This window comes from Rattus norvegicus, chromosome 2 (assembly GCF_021556685.1).
Source record: "Rattus norvegicus strain SHRSP/BbbUtx chromosome 2, alternate assembly SHRSP_T2T, whole genome shotgun sequence".
Classification (NCBI taxonomy): domain Eukaryota; kingdom Metazoa; phylum Chordata; class Mammalia; order Rodentia; family Muridae; genus Rattus; species Rattus norvegicus.
This window is the reverse complement of record NC_141535.1, coordinates 60,822,501-60,835,007: the sequence shown is the minus strand read 5'-3', so window position 1 is coordinate 60,835,007 and position 12,507 is coordinate 60,822,501. Positions and strand designations below refer to the sequence as shown.

The 12,507-nt window shown below is 40.4% G+C and overlaps 1 long non-coding RNA gene across 1 annotated transcript in view; it reads left to right on the top strand.

The window, feature by feature from the left end:
* Positions 1-9,109: 9,109 nt before the first annotated feature.
* Positions 9,110-12,507, top strand: part of LOC147996113 (uncharacterized) — a 19,386-nt gene continuing 15,988 nt past the window's right edge. The window contains exon 1 of the long non-coding RNA XR_015674179.1: positions 9,110-9,352. This is a non-coding gene — a long non-coding RNA (uncharacterized LOC147996113). The remainder of the gene's footprint in view (positions 9,353-12,507) is intronic.

The window sequence follows — 12,507 nt, the reverse complement described above, 5'->3', positions numbered from 1 at the left end:
TTCAAGTTAAGTGGTATAAACCAGACCTAGAAAAACAAATAATGCATGATTCTCTTGTGTGTAGACTATAGATCAAATAAGAACCATAAAAGTAGAGAAAGGTGTAGTTAGGAAGAAGAAAACCCCTCATGGAAAGGAAGAGTCAATATAATCAAAATGTATTATGTACATGCATGAAAATGTTATGTCAACTTTATTTTGTATAATTACTATACATGTATTAATAAATAAGATTTTACAGACATTAAAATGATGACAAGGGAAAGTTTTTTTTTTCTGTGACTTTCTCTTCCATCACTTTTTTTTTGGTTCTTTTTTTCGGAGCTGGGGACCGAACCCAGGGCCTTGCGCTTCCTAGGCAAGCGCTCTACCACTGAGCTAAATCCCCAACCCCCTCTTCCATCACTTTTAATGTCGCTTGCCTCTGGGCTTGGGTCTTACCTTCATAATTCAGGAAGAGGGCCCCATTTTCAGATTTAGTTAATCAAGTCTACATAGTTAAAGTCGAAATCAGAGGTAATGAGTCATTTCTTTGTAGATCACTATTTGGCCCAGTAGAGTTGTATACGGTATTGTTCCATTTGTGCAGAAATCCAAGTAAGGCACAGTTACTGTGACAGGGGTTCACAGTGCCTCCAGGAGCCGGTTTGTGGGAAGCAGGGATTAATGACATAGGGGCATTGGCATATTGAGGGGAGATAGAAATGTTCCTTATCTGGATAGGATCAGTGCTATTTGTTTACAGTTGCCAAACTTACGAAACGAGACCCTCAAAATCAGTGAATTTATTTTAGGTCATTCATTCTTTGTTTTGAATAATTGAAAATAAACAGATTACAATACAGATAAAACACAAAGAGCAACGTTACCATCGTAACTAGACAAACTGGGATGTATCCTCTGACCCCTGCTTATACAGAGAAACTCTGATGTGGGGGAGAGTGGAAGAGTGGGGGAAGGAGCTTAGCAATTGACTCGGGAGAGTTTCTGTGTTTTCATTATTTAAAGTATGCTTAAAATATTTTTTATCACGTTAGTTTACTTTCTATTTACTTATTTACATACTCTTTCCGTGTGTGTGTGTGTGTGTGTGTGTGTGTGTGTGTGTGTGTGTATGTGTGTGTGTGCATGCTTTTAAAAGTATGTTTGGTTATTAGATTTCTACTTTCTGACCGAGGAAACTTTATTTAGGGAATTTGGTAAAGTTCCAGCATGCAAATAGCATAGACACACGTTCACACAGCCTCATGAATATGGAGAGGGTCTCATTTACTATCATCAGTGTCTTAGCATGCTGTGCCTACCTGAGAACTCCAGTGATATAGGAAATGTGAGGGGTGAGAAATACCTTTTAATTAGTTATTTATATTTTATTGGTTATTTTTTATGTAATTTAATATCTGTATATTGTGCCTTCTTGTTACTCTCTTACCACCTTTAATTCCCCTCCCATTCTGTATACCCTGAAGATCTCTCAAGATGGTGTTTCTTGAAATAGCTTTCTTAAGAGTTTGAAACACTGTTTGACCTCGTGTCTGAAGACAAAAAGCACGCACAGTCATGGAATGGCATGTGAGGTTTCATGTATTTCCAGCTGTCTGCCAGTTCTTTATGGTGAAAACATTCAAAACTTTGTCCTCACTTGTAGAGATGTACGGTGCATTCCTGTCACTCAGAGGTGGTAGCCTCAGTGTTCACAATGCTTCCATCTCCCTAACACTTAGCTGACCAGCTTCCTCCTATGTCCTCCCTCCCCTGGTCTTCCTGGCTTCTGGTAAGTGCCTTTCTACTCTCAGTTTCAGCAATATCAACCTTTTCCTTTATTGGTTTGATTCTTGGGATCAATCTCCTGATGTTACCCACACTTGCAATCTTGCTTCAGGCTCCAGAGTCCCTGGGATTATCGGCTTGTGCCACCATGGGCGGCAGAAAGTCAACTTCTAAGAGTTTACTGTGGATGGCATCATGGGGAACTTGGATTTCTGTACATGGAATATTTCATGTAGTGCAATTGTCTTCTAACTCTACTGTTGCAAGTGACACAATTTCAGTTTGCAGTAGCCGAGTAATAGTCCATTATTGTATGTATATCATATTTTTTTAAAGTTTGATTCTTAGTTGTTCACACACACACACACACATACAGACACACACACACACACACACACACACAGAGAGAGAGAGAGAGAGAGAGAGAGAGAGAGAGAGAGAGAGAGAGAACAGAGGAGAATATGAAATCCCCTTGGGCTAGAGTTAGAGGTAGTCATGAGTCACTTGACACAGTTGCAGGAACAGAAGTCATGTCCCCTGCAAGAGTGAATGATCTTTAGTGTTGAACCTTCTCTCCAGCCTAATATTTTGTTTATCACTTAAAAAATGTGTTGCTCGATTCTTTACCTTACTAATTTTAATATATATATATCACACCTTAGTAAGGATAATTAATAGCATTAATTATAAATACAATGTTTATTATCATAAACCCCATTTAGACATTACATTCAATGTAGTTAGGGAACAAAGTAAATGATTAAACATGGACTGGGACAGTCAGGAAGCATTGGGCAGTCACAAGTGCCAAGTACTCTGAAGGAAACATAGATAAGAAAGAAGGGGTCATAAGATGTACTTGTTAATGAGAGCTGTGGCCTTCCTGGAGGGCATTTTGTACTCTTTCCAGTAGATACATGGGGTATCTACTTGCTTGGGCTGTGTCTTAGTGGAAATATCAGAGCACTGTCTGTGATGCTCTCCCTGTTTTGCCTTTACCAGGGGACACTACAGATACTGCCTCCTCTGTGGTCCCAGAGTCCCAATCAAGAGTGAGAGTGGTGGAGAACAGAGCCCAGCACTATCCAGGACTACATTGCAGTCTGAAAAATCATCTAAGCCACTGGTGTTTTTGAATTGCATTCTTCTGTGTATTTAGCTGTAAGTGTGGTGTAGGATTCAGTCCAGTAGGGACAAGGAGATTGGACAGATTATGAATTGAGAAAATTGATGTGGTTGCATCATGGAACCATGGAGCCGTGTGACCTGGGAGCCAAGTAGGAGAGTGGGTAAATGCCAAGTCAAGGGTTGTGGGGAGCCATCCAAACTGTCCCCGAAGGGGAAAAGTTGGAAAGAAAGTGTCCTCTAGTGATGTTGCTGAGAAGGGACACAGGGGAAGCATGTTTGGGCACCTCTCCATCAAGTTAAAGGATGAAATGTGTTGTTTTTCTTCTCGCCTTCTTCCTCCAAAGCAGCTGGGATTCCAGGCTTGTACTACTAGGCTGGGCTCTGACATTTCTAATTATTAAAGAAAACAAAGCAAAAGGCCCAAGTTTTATTCCTGTTTAGCAAAATCACTTGTTATCAATTGCAAAACTGAAAATGGTTATGAAAGACAGATATATGTTGTTTTGTATGGTCATACAATGCATGGATACATGTACACAGACATGGCCTACCATTCACTCACAGCCTCTTCTGAAGGACTCAGCTCAGGTAACTCCTCAGAGATTCCCCAGCCGCTGAACCTAGCGATGCTGCCTCTGTGGCTAGAGATGATGAGGGCAGAGCTGGACACGCAGACCAAATGCAGCAAGTGTGGCAGGAGCCTAAGGAAAGGGAACAGCAAAGGTGAAGATCTTAGATTGTTCTCTATAGGTCAGTTTGCTCTGATTTAATATTTTAAATATGGCTTTATGGCCTTGGGTATAATGCTGTGGAGCAGTTTGCTAGGACTTACCTTGCTTACTCGAAACTCTGAGACCACTCAAAACTAACTCTCAAATTTGCCACTCTGCTCAAAGCCCTGGAGAACATGACCATCTCCATGTTGATTCTATGAACTTGGCTATTTAAAATTCTCTTTCAACCAGCATAACACAGTTTTGTGTTTATGTGAATAGCTTATTATTTCTCTTAGTATACCATTCTAAAGGCTTACCTATGTATGGTGAGACTTCTCAAGGCTGAACAAGATTCTGTTTACATACCACAATTTCTTTATCCATTAGTGGACACTTAGGGTGCTGTTTTAAATATGTATTTAGAAGGCAGTTGAATACTACATTTGTTTAGCAAAATGGTTGTAGCAGTTTCTAATCTAGGGTTTATGATCTCTTCAACCATGTGTTCTTAGTTAGGATTATCATACCAAGAATGAGTTCCTTCCTATTGGGCATGCTTCAAGTCCAATAAAACTTGATTATTCTCAAGATAGGCATGCTACTATTGCACTGTTGTGCATATATTTTTACGACTGGTGATTGTTGCAGTTTATAGGACTTAGAATAGGATAGGACCATTGATAACTTGTCTCATCCAGATTCTATGCTGCATAGAATTTTCAGAGATGGTGAGGGCTCTACCTGCCAGGGGCAGGAGACCTTCCCCTCAGCAACAGCTCAATTTTTCTATACCTCAACTTTGAGAGCTTGAGAAGAATTGGTGGTATATTTTCTTTACTATTTGATAGAATTCACATTAGATAGTCTCTGGTCCTTAGCTTTTCTCTGCTGGAACTGTTTGGCTAATGATTCAGTTTCCATTTTAATCCATCAGGATCAAGTAGGCTTTATCTCAGAGATGCAGGGATGGTTCAATATGCAGAAATCCAACAACATCACCCACTATATAAACAAACTCAAAGGAAAAAGAAAACACATGATCGTCTAATTAGATGCTGAGAAAGATTTTGACAAAATTCAACATCCTTTCATGGTAAAAGTCTTGGAAAGATCAGCAATTCAAGGCCCATACCTAAACATAGTAAAAGCAATATACAGCAAACCAGTAGCTAACATTAAACTAAGTGGAAACTTGAAGCAATCTGAAAAAGATCAGGGACTAGACAAGGCTGCTCACTCTCTCTCTACTTATTCAATATAGTACATGAAGTCCTAGTCAGAGCAATCAGACAGCAAAAAGAGGTCAAAGGGATACAAATTGGAAAGGAAGAAGTCAAATATCATTATTTGCAGATTATATGATAGTATATTTAAGTGACCCCAAAAGTTCTACCAGAGAACTACTAAGCCTGATAAACAACTTCAGCAAAGTGGCTGGGTATAAAATTTACTCAAGCAAATCAAAGGATAAACAGGCTGAGAAAGAAATTAGGGAAATCACACCCTTCACAAAAGTCACAAATAATATGAAATACCTCAGTGTGACTCTAACCAAGCAAGTGAAAAATCTGTATGAAAAGAACTTCAAGACTCTGAAGAAAGAAAGTGAAGATCTCAGAAGATGGAACTATCTCCCATGCTCATGGATTGGCAGAATTAATATAGAATTATCTTATTTTTAATATTGTCACAGTTGAGTTTTGGTAGACTTCATCTATGTCCAGAATTTAACTATCTTAGCACATTTTCCAGTTCAACATGTGTATTTGTTCATCATGTATATTTGTGCAGATACACATTTGTGGGATGTGTGTGTGTGTGTGTGTGTGTGTGTGTGTGTGTGTACGCACGCATGCACATTTCAGTATGTGCTACTTGACAGTAAACCAGAGCCCTGCACATGAAAGCATGTGCTTTAATACTGAAATACACTCTAACCATACAGTAGCATCACAGGTTCTTTTGTGCCTCTAGCATTGGTTTTAATTATGTCAGATTCCCCTAATGACTTTATTTAATTGAAGTTTTAAAAAAATTAGTCTAGGACTTTGTCAATTTTCATTTTCAAAATAGCCAAGTTTTTGTTTTATTGACACATTTTTTCCCGCCTTGTTAATTTTGTTTCAATATTTGTTTCTTTTTTCCTTTCACATATGATAGGCTTGGTTGGAGTTCTTTGCCTAGATCCTTAAGGTATCTATGGGGCACCTACAGGATAAATGATACAGCCCAGCAGCCAGAAGTACACAGAAGCTGCGTGGTAATGCATCTTGCTCTAGTCTTCAGTCTCCTCTTTGAGATGAGGTAAGACTAGAGCTCGATCCACAGTCTGGCATTCTTGTATTATAAAGTCCCAGAGCTTTGAATGAGCTCAAATGTAATTTTCCTTTTGTCAGTAGAAAAGAACAAAATGCTAGCCAGTTTTCAAAACAATAGAATTTATGCAACATATTTAACGGGGTCAGGAGTAAAAAGAAAAACAAGGAAGTGGGATCGCTTGCAGGTCGCATTATTTGCTATGTTGAAGAAGTCACTGTTTTACCAAGAGGAAAGGCTTTTCTTTAGGAATGCTAGGGCCTCACACAGAGAGGGAAAGCTGTTGTCCATTTGGATGATGACTTTCTTTCTAAGCCAGAGGGCTGCTAAAATCAGTTCCAAAGGAAAAGAGCCATGTTGTCTCCCCAGTGTCATGCAGTAGTGGCTGTTTCCAGGTTTCTGCAAATGATACAGGTTTACTGAAACCTAACTCTGTTAAGTACATGCAACTTGATCAAGCTATGTACCTGAACATCTGATTTAAATGTCCCCTACTAAATAAACAATAAGACGTTTCTCACTGTGAAGATGAGCCCTGGTTCCTTAGCAGTACCTGCTATCTTTTTCAAAGATCACTTTGTCCTTCCAGGACAGAGCAGAGTGGAAAAAGTTAATTTCCTTCCTCACAGAAAGCTTATTTCATTTTATTCTGTATCCTTATCCCCTTGAGTTAGATAAGGATACAGTGCAGTTTGTACTAATGAGAGGTGCTGTTTAGGGAAGTTTTCAGTGAATATTTGCTTACCTCAATGAGAAGATCCAATATACAAAGCGTCTCTTTGAATAGATATAGCTCAGTGGTTAGACTCTTATCTTGCATGCATAAGGACCTGGGTTGAATACTCTATAATTCAAAAGTGTCTCCCATTATGTTTGCAGCTAATTTGAATAGAATTTTAGAATGTTAATGGTTTCAACTACAGCTTATTTCTCAGCGATGTGATCAGCAATGTTTTCCACTAAGCCTCAACACAGAGAATCTGAGTGTCAGCCTTAGGTGTTTCCCTTGGCCCAGGATAAGCTCCTCAGGCCAGAAAAAGAAGCAAATGAATAAGACAAAAAGGCTGCATGCTACTCTCACCAAGGGCTCAGGTGTCAGGGTGCTTAGAAATGTAATTCAAGTGACATATTATTTTATATTATACAGAAGCCACACATTAAATACAAATAATCTCAGTAATTTGATCAATATATTTTATACACCCCAAATATTAATTTAATATCTAATTATTAATATAAGCTACCCCTGAAGTAAATCACGCTTTCGGTTTCTGTTTGTTCTAAGTCTTCAAACTCCATCTGCACCACATCCCGACTCTACCAAGCTTTCATGTTGAGTAGATGCACGGTAAGGTCTAAATCCTGACCTGAAGATCCCCCACAGTGGTCGCCGAGGCTCTTCATGATATGGAGTTTCCTGAACTTCCCAGTCAACTCCAAGAATGCAACCTACCCCTCTGATGTTGCTTTCTGCTCGAATGGCAGCAAAGCCTGTTGAATTTAGGGAACCCTGGACTATGGCTTAGTTCACAAGCCTAGCAAGAAAGGTCGGTGCTCCAAGGACGTTTTCCCAGCATTCACTGCAGAGCTGAAGTTTTTGTAAACTTTGGGATTGCTGTTTAGGCTGCTGACCTCACATGACTGGGCCAAGGGGTTAGGTTTCCCACAGGGTGGTTAAATGGTCCTCACTCTCCTGGGACTCACTACTTTGCAGCTTTTGTAAGTCTATTAATTTGACCTGCTTTCTCTCTGATTTCCCATTTTGGGGTGGGGCTGTTGGCAACATCTGTCCTGTCTTCTAGCCTCAACCCTGAATGCGATTCTCAGAACTTTGAGTCAGTGTCTGGCCAACTTCCATGTAGCCTGTTTAGATCCTGCAAGTTATTTCTGTTTGGTATTATACAGGAGTCAAAGAAAGTGGTTGTTAAGTTTAAACAGCCTGAAAGCCTTTAAGATAGACTCATGACAGTTTAAGCAATAAAAACCTTTGCTTCTTTGCTGTGGAAGACCCAAAGATAGAAGGCTCAGCTGCAGACCCATGTTTTTGCCTCACTAGTTTGCCCTGTCCTGAAGTCCCTAAGGCATTATCCCTTCCCACACAGCCTGGCAGTATCTGTCTCATGTTCCATAGGGCGCCTACAGATACAACATTCATAGAAACTTCTAGTCATTACTGATCATCAGTCTTTTCATACAAATGGGGACGTTCTTGAAGACTTATTAGATGTAGTTTCTTATGACTCCTTCAATAAGGATGTATGGGGCATGGAAAATTTATAATTAATGGTAGAGACTTTAGTTTGACATGAGAAAGCTCTTATTGACTTTGAAATTATATATATATGTAATTCCCATTTATCTTGTAGCTTTGGTCTTTTTGAGTTAAACTATTTCACAATATGAAAGACTTATTTTTTTTTTTGCTGTGAAATGGAAGTTTCTGGATATTTCAGGTGATACAGACTTGCCCGGTGTTTTGCTAATACAGACTCACGTGCTGAGGCTGACTCACATAGTGTTTTGCTGAGGCAAGACCCATGGGAGGACACTGCAATATTTGGAGAAAATATAAATAGGACTCAATGGATAGTGATGGCGGCTTGCATAGCTAGCTTTGCTATACTTCTTTAGTCTCGAGTCTTCATCTTTGCTGATCCTTGCTTTGTCAAGGTATCCTGGCTGGTCCTGGTTGCTATTTCTGACTCGTGCCAATTTGGTGGAGGCCTGGGATTACCTAAGGAACTTCTACATCCCTTCGTCCTATTTACCATGTTTTCTTCCCTACCTCTGAATGGTGGGCTAGACAGAAGGTTGAAGAGTTTGGAAAACTGTATTAAAAGTAGGTTTAAAAATTCTAAGCTTACACTGCTACATTCAGCGGTTCCTGCATATTGCCTATCACCACCATTATCGTGAGTCTTGTGAGAGGGGAGGTAGGTTGCAAGGTTCAGGTTAGTAAACAAGGAAAGAGTGCCTAGGTGTGAGCAGCTGGGGAAACCGTTTAACCTATGAGCAGACAGCAGCAGTAGCCTCCACTGAATCTATGCACTCGTTTCTTATTCGTGCCCTGAGGAAATATCTGAGGAAATATTTAAGGGAGGAAGGCTTATTTTGGTTCACAGTTTGGCAGAGGAGGCTTGGCAGCTCAAGTGTGGGACGGCTGATTGGGCTGCTTCCTCAGTCAGAAATGAGTAAAAGAAGGATGCTGGTGCTCAAATTGCTTTGTCCTTTTCTGTCACCCCCAGACCCCAGCCTGTGGGATGATGCTGTTCACAACAGGAGCATGTCTTTTCTTCTCAGTTAAACTTCTCTGGAAATACCCTCATGGACCAAGCTAGAAGTATATCTCTGTGGTGACTCTAAATCCAGCCACATAGAGAAAGAAGTTTAACCATCACAGATTGCTGATTCTACGGGAAGAGGTGAGTTCTCCAGCAAATCTTTTAGGAATTAATGTCCTATTCTGTATTACTTTCTTACTACAGCGTCCTCTGCCGCTCCGTTTCTGGCATCTCAGAGTGAAGTGTCACACGGGACATGAATGAACGTTGTTCTGGATCGTCTATGTGCTCCTCTGCCCCCCACAGATTGGATTCTGTATGCCTATGTCTCTCAGAACGCTCTGCTCCCTCTTCCCTAGTAGCCTCCAGTTGCCATGGCACTGATGGACTTTCTCCACTTTAGTCTAGATTGAGTCTCTAGCAGTGTCAGCAGTAATAATGAACTTTGTGGCTGCGGCCCGGAAGCTGACCCTTCAAATCAGCTCTTCTTTCTTGATCTAATGAGCTGAAATGATGCTCAAAGGCATCTTCCCGGAGTGTTTTATTTTATTTTTATTTTATTTTTTTCTTTTAATTTCTTCCTGAATCACTTTTAGTGAGGCTGGCTACCTTTAGAATGAATACTAGCTGTTCTGTCCTGTTGCTGATCATCTCAGTATACACCAATTGGTGTTATATTCTGATAACAAAATAGCCCAAAACAGCAGTTCTGAATCAGGGACTTTTGATGTAGCAGATTGCCTATTGAACAGTGCCGAGCATAAGGAGAATGGTTTCTCTAGATTCTTTATCCTCTTACTCAGAAAATAAAAACTATTGTCACTCTGCTGTCCCTGAAATAGGATGTAGTCATGCAGGTTAGAAAGGCTCAATTTGATATTTTACTGCGAAATACACTGTGGACACCAGCTTCCCCCAGATAAACTGGAGATTTGTCTTTTAACATCAGATATTAACTTCAGTTTATAATATTTTCACCAGTTTTTAATATTTTCACCATTGTTATTTAGACATTAATTAGAGAAGGTCAATTATTATCTTTGCTTAATAATATTTCAATATTTTTTCTTCTTTGATTTATTAAATTCTTTTTTATATAATTTATTTAATTATTTTTATTTATTTAATTATTTTTACACTCCAGATTTTATTCCCGGTCTTCCCTCTGACTGTTCCATATCCCTCTGACTACCCTGTCTCCACAAGGATGTCCCCACCCCACCCACCCCACCAGACCTCTAAACGTCCTGGGGCCTCCAGTCTCTTGATGCATCTTCTCTGACTGAATCCAGACCTGGGAGTCCTCTGCTGTATATGTGTTGGGGGCCTCATATGAGCTGGTGTATGCTGCCTGGCTGGTGATCCAGTGTCTGAAAGATGTCGGGGATCCAGATTACTTGAGACTACTGGTCCTCCTACAGGGTTGCCCTCCTCCTTAGCTTCCTCCAGTTTTCCCTAATTTAATCAGAGGGGTCAGCAGCTTCTGTTCATTGGTTGGGTGCACACATCTACATCTGACTCTTTTAGCTGCTTGTTGGGTCTTTCAGAGGGCAGCCATGATAGGCTCCTTTTTGTGAGCTCTCCATAGCCTCAGTAATGGTGTCAGGCCTTGGGGTCTCCCCTTGAGCTGGACCCCTCTTTGGGCCTGTCGCTGGACCTCCTTTTCCTAAGACTCTTCTCCATTTCCATATCTGCAGTTCTTTCAGACAGGAAGAATTATGGGTCAGAGTTTTGCCTGTGGGAATATTTCAATATTTATAGTAAATATGTGAACTCATTTAGGATATTCTTTGGTTTAAACTGGGCTTCTTTTTCATCTGAATAAACTGCTTTTTCCCCCTTCTTCAATTAAAAAGCACAAAGTTTTGAAAGTACAATCCTGAAGTATATAAAGCAATCTGTTAGGTTAGATCAGAGTATATGAATGTCCCAGGTTAGTGAATTGTAAATTTAAACAGTAGCAGAGAATGTTAGGATATTTAAATAATCTACGCACATTTCCGGGGTACAGGTCATCATGTTGGCCATTCTTAAAGAACATGGTGTCCTGGGAATGATGTCAGTGCTTATCAGTTAAGTTAATCTAATTCTGATGACCTGGCCAGATGACATTACTTATGGTTGGGATAAAAAAAAAACAACATAAATCATTCAAATAACGTATTCCTTCAGTTAAATCCTTAGATCACCAAAGGATGACATAGAACTCTTTCTTCAATTATAAAAATATTTATATTGCTATCAACAATAAAAATAAATACCCTCCTGATCAACTATCTTACCACTAAACACAGCATAAATCAAGGTTGGGGAATACAACGTTGGTGTGCACAAAGTCCTTTGCTTGAAACACCGACCACACAAAGTCAAGCATACACATGGAACAAGCATACAATTCCAGCATGTAAGAAGTGGAGGTAGGATTCAGAGCCTGCCCCACATGTGGCCCATACATATACAGCCACCCAATTAGACAAGATGCATGAAGCAAAGAAGTGCAGACCGACAGGAGCCGGATGTAGATCGCTCCTGAGAGACACAGCCAGAATACAGCAAATACAGAGGCGAATGCCAGCAGCAAACCACTGAACTGAGAATAGGACCCCCATTGAAGGAATCAGAGAATGAACTGGAAGAGCTTGAAGGGGCTCGAGACCCCATATGTACAACAATGCCAAGCAACCAGAGCTTCCAGGGACTAAGCCACTACCTAAAGACTATACATGGACTGACCCTGGACTCTGACCTCATAGGTAGCAATGAATATCCTAGTAAGAGCACCAGTGGAAGGGGAAGCCCTGGGTCCTGCTAAGACTGAACCCCCAGTGAACTAGACTATGGGGGGGAGGGCGGCAATGGGGGGAGGGTTGGAAGGGGAACACCCATAAGGAAGGGGAGGGGGGAGGGGGATGTTTGCCCGGATACCGGGAAAGGGAATAACACTTGAAATGTATATAAGAAATACTCAAGTTAATAAAAAAATATAGAAATAAACAAAAAAAAAGAAAAAAAAAAGAAGTGGAGGTAGGACAAGCTGAAGTTCAGGGCTAGCCGAGGCTACATGAGTCTCTGTCTAAATAAATGAACACTAAAAATCAGTGTGAGGACGTTTATATTTAATGTTCTGTAAACCCAAGCTGATTCATTTATTATTATACAGGTTTAAATTTTGGGTATCACAGTGTAGCTCTAGCTTGTCCAGACTTGGTTTGTAGACCAAGGTTGCCTGGAACCCGCAGACATACACTTGCTGCTGCTTCTTGAGTGCTGGGGTTTAAAGGGGTGCACCTGAATCT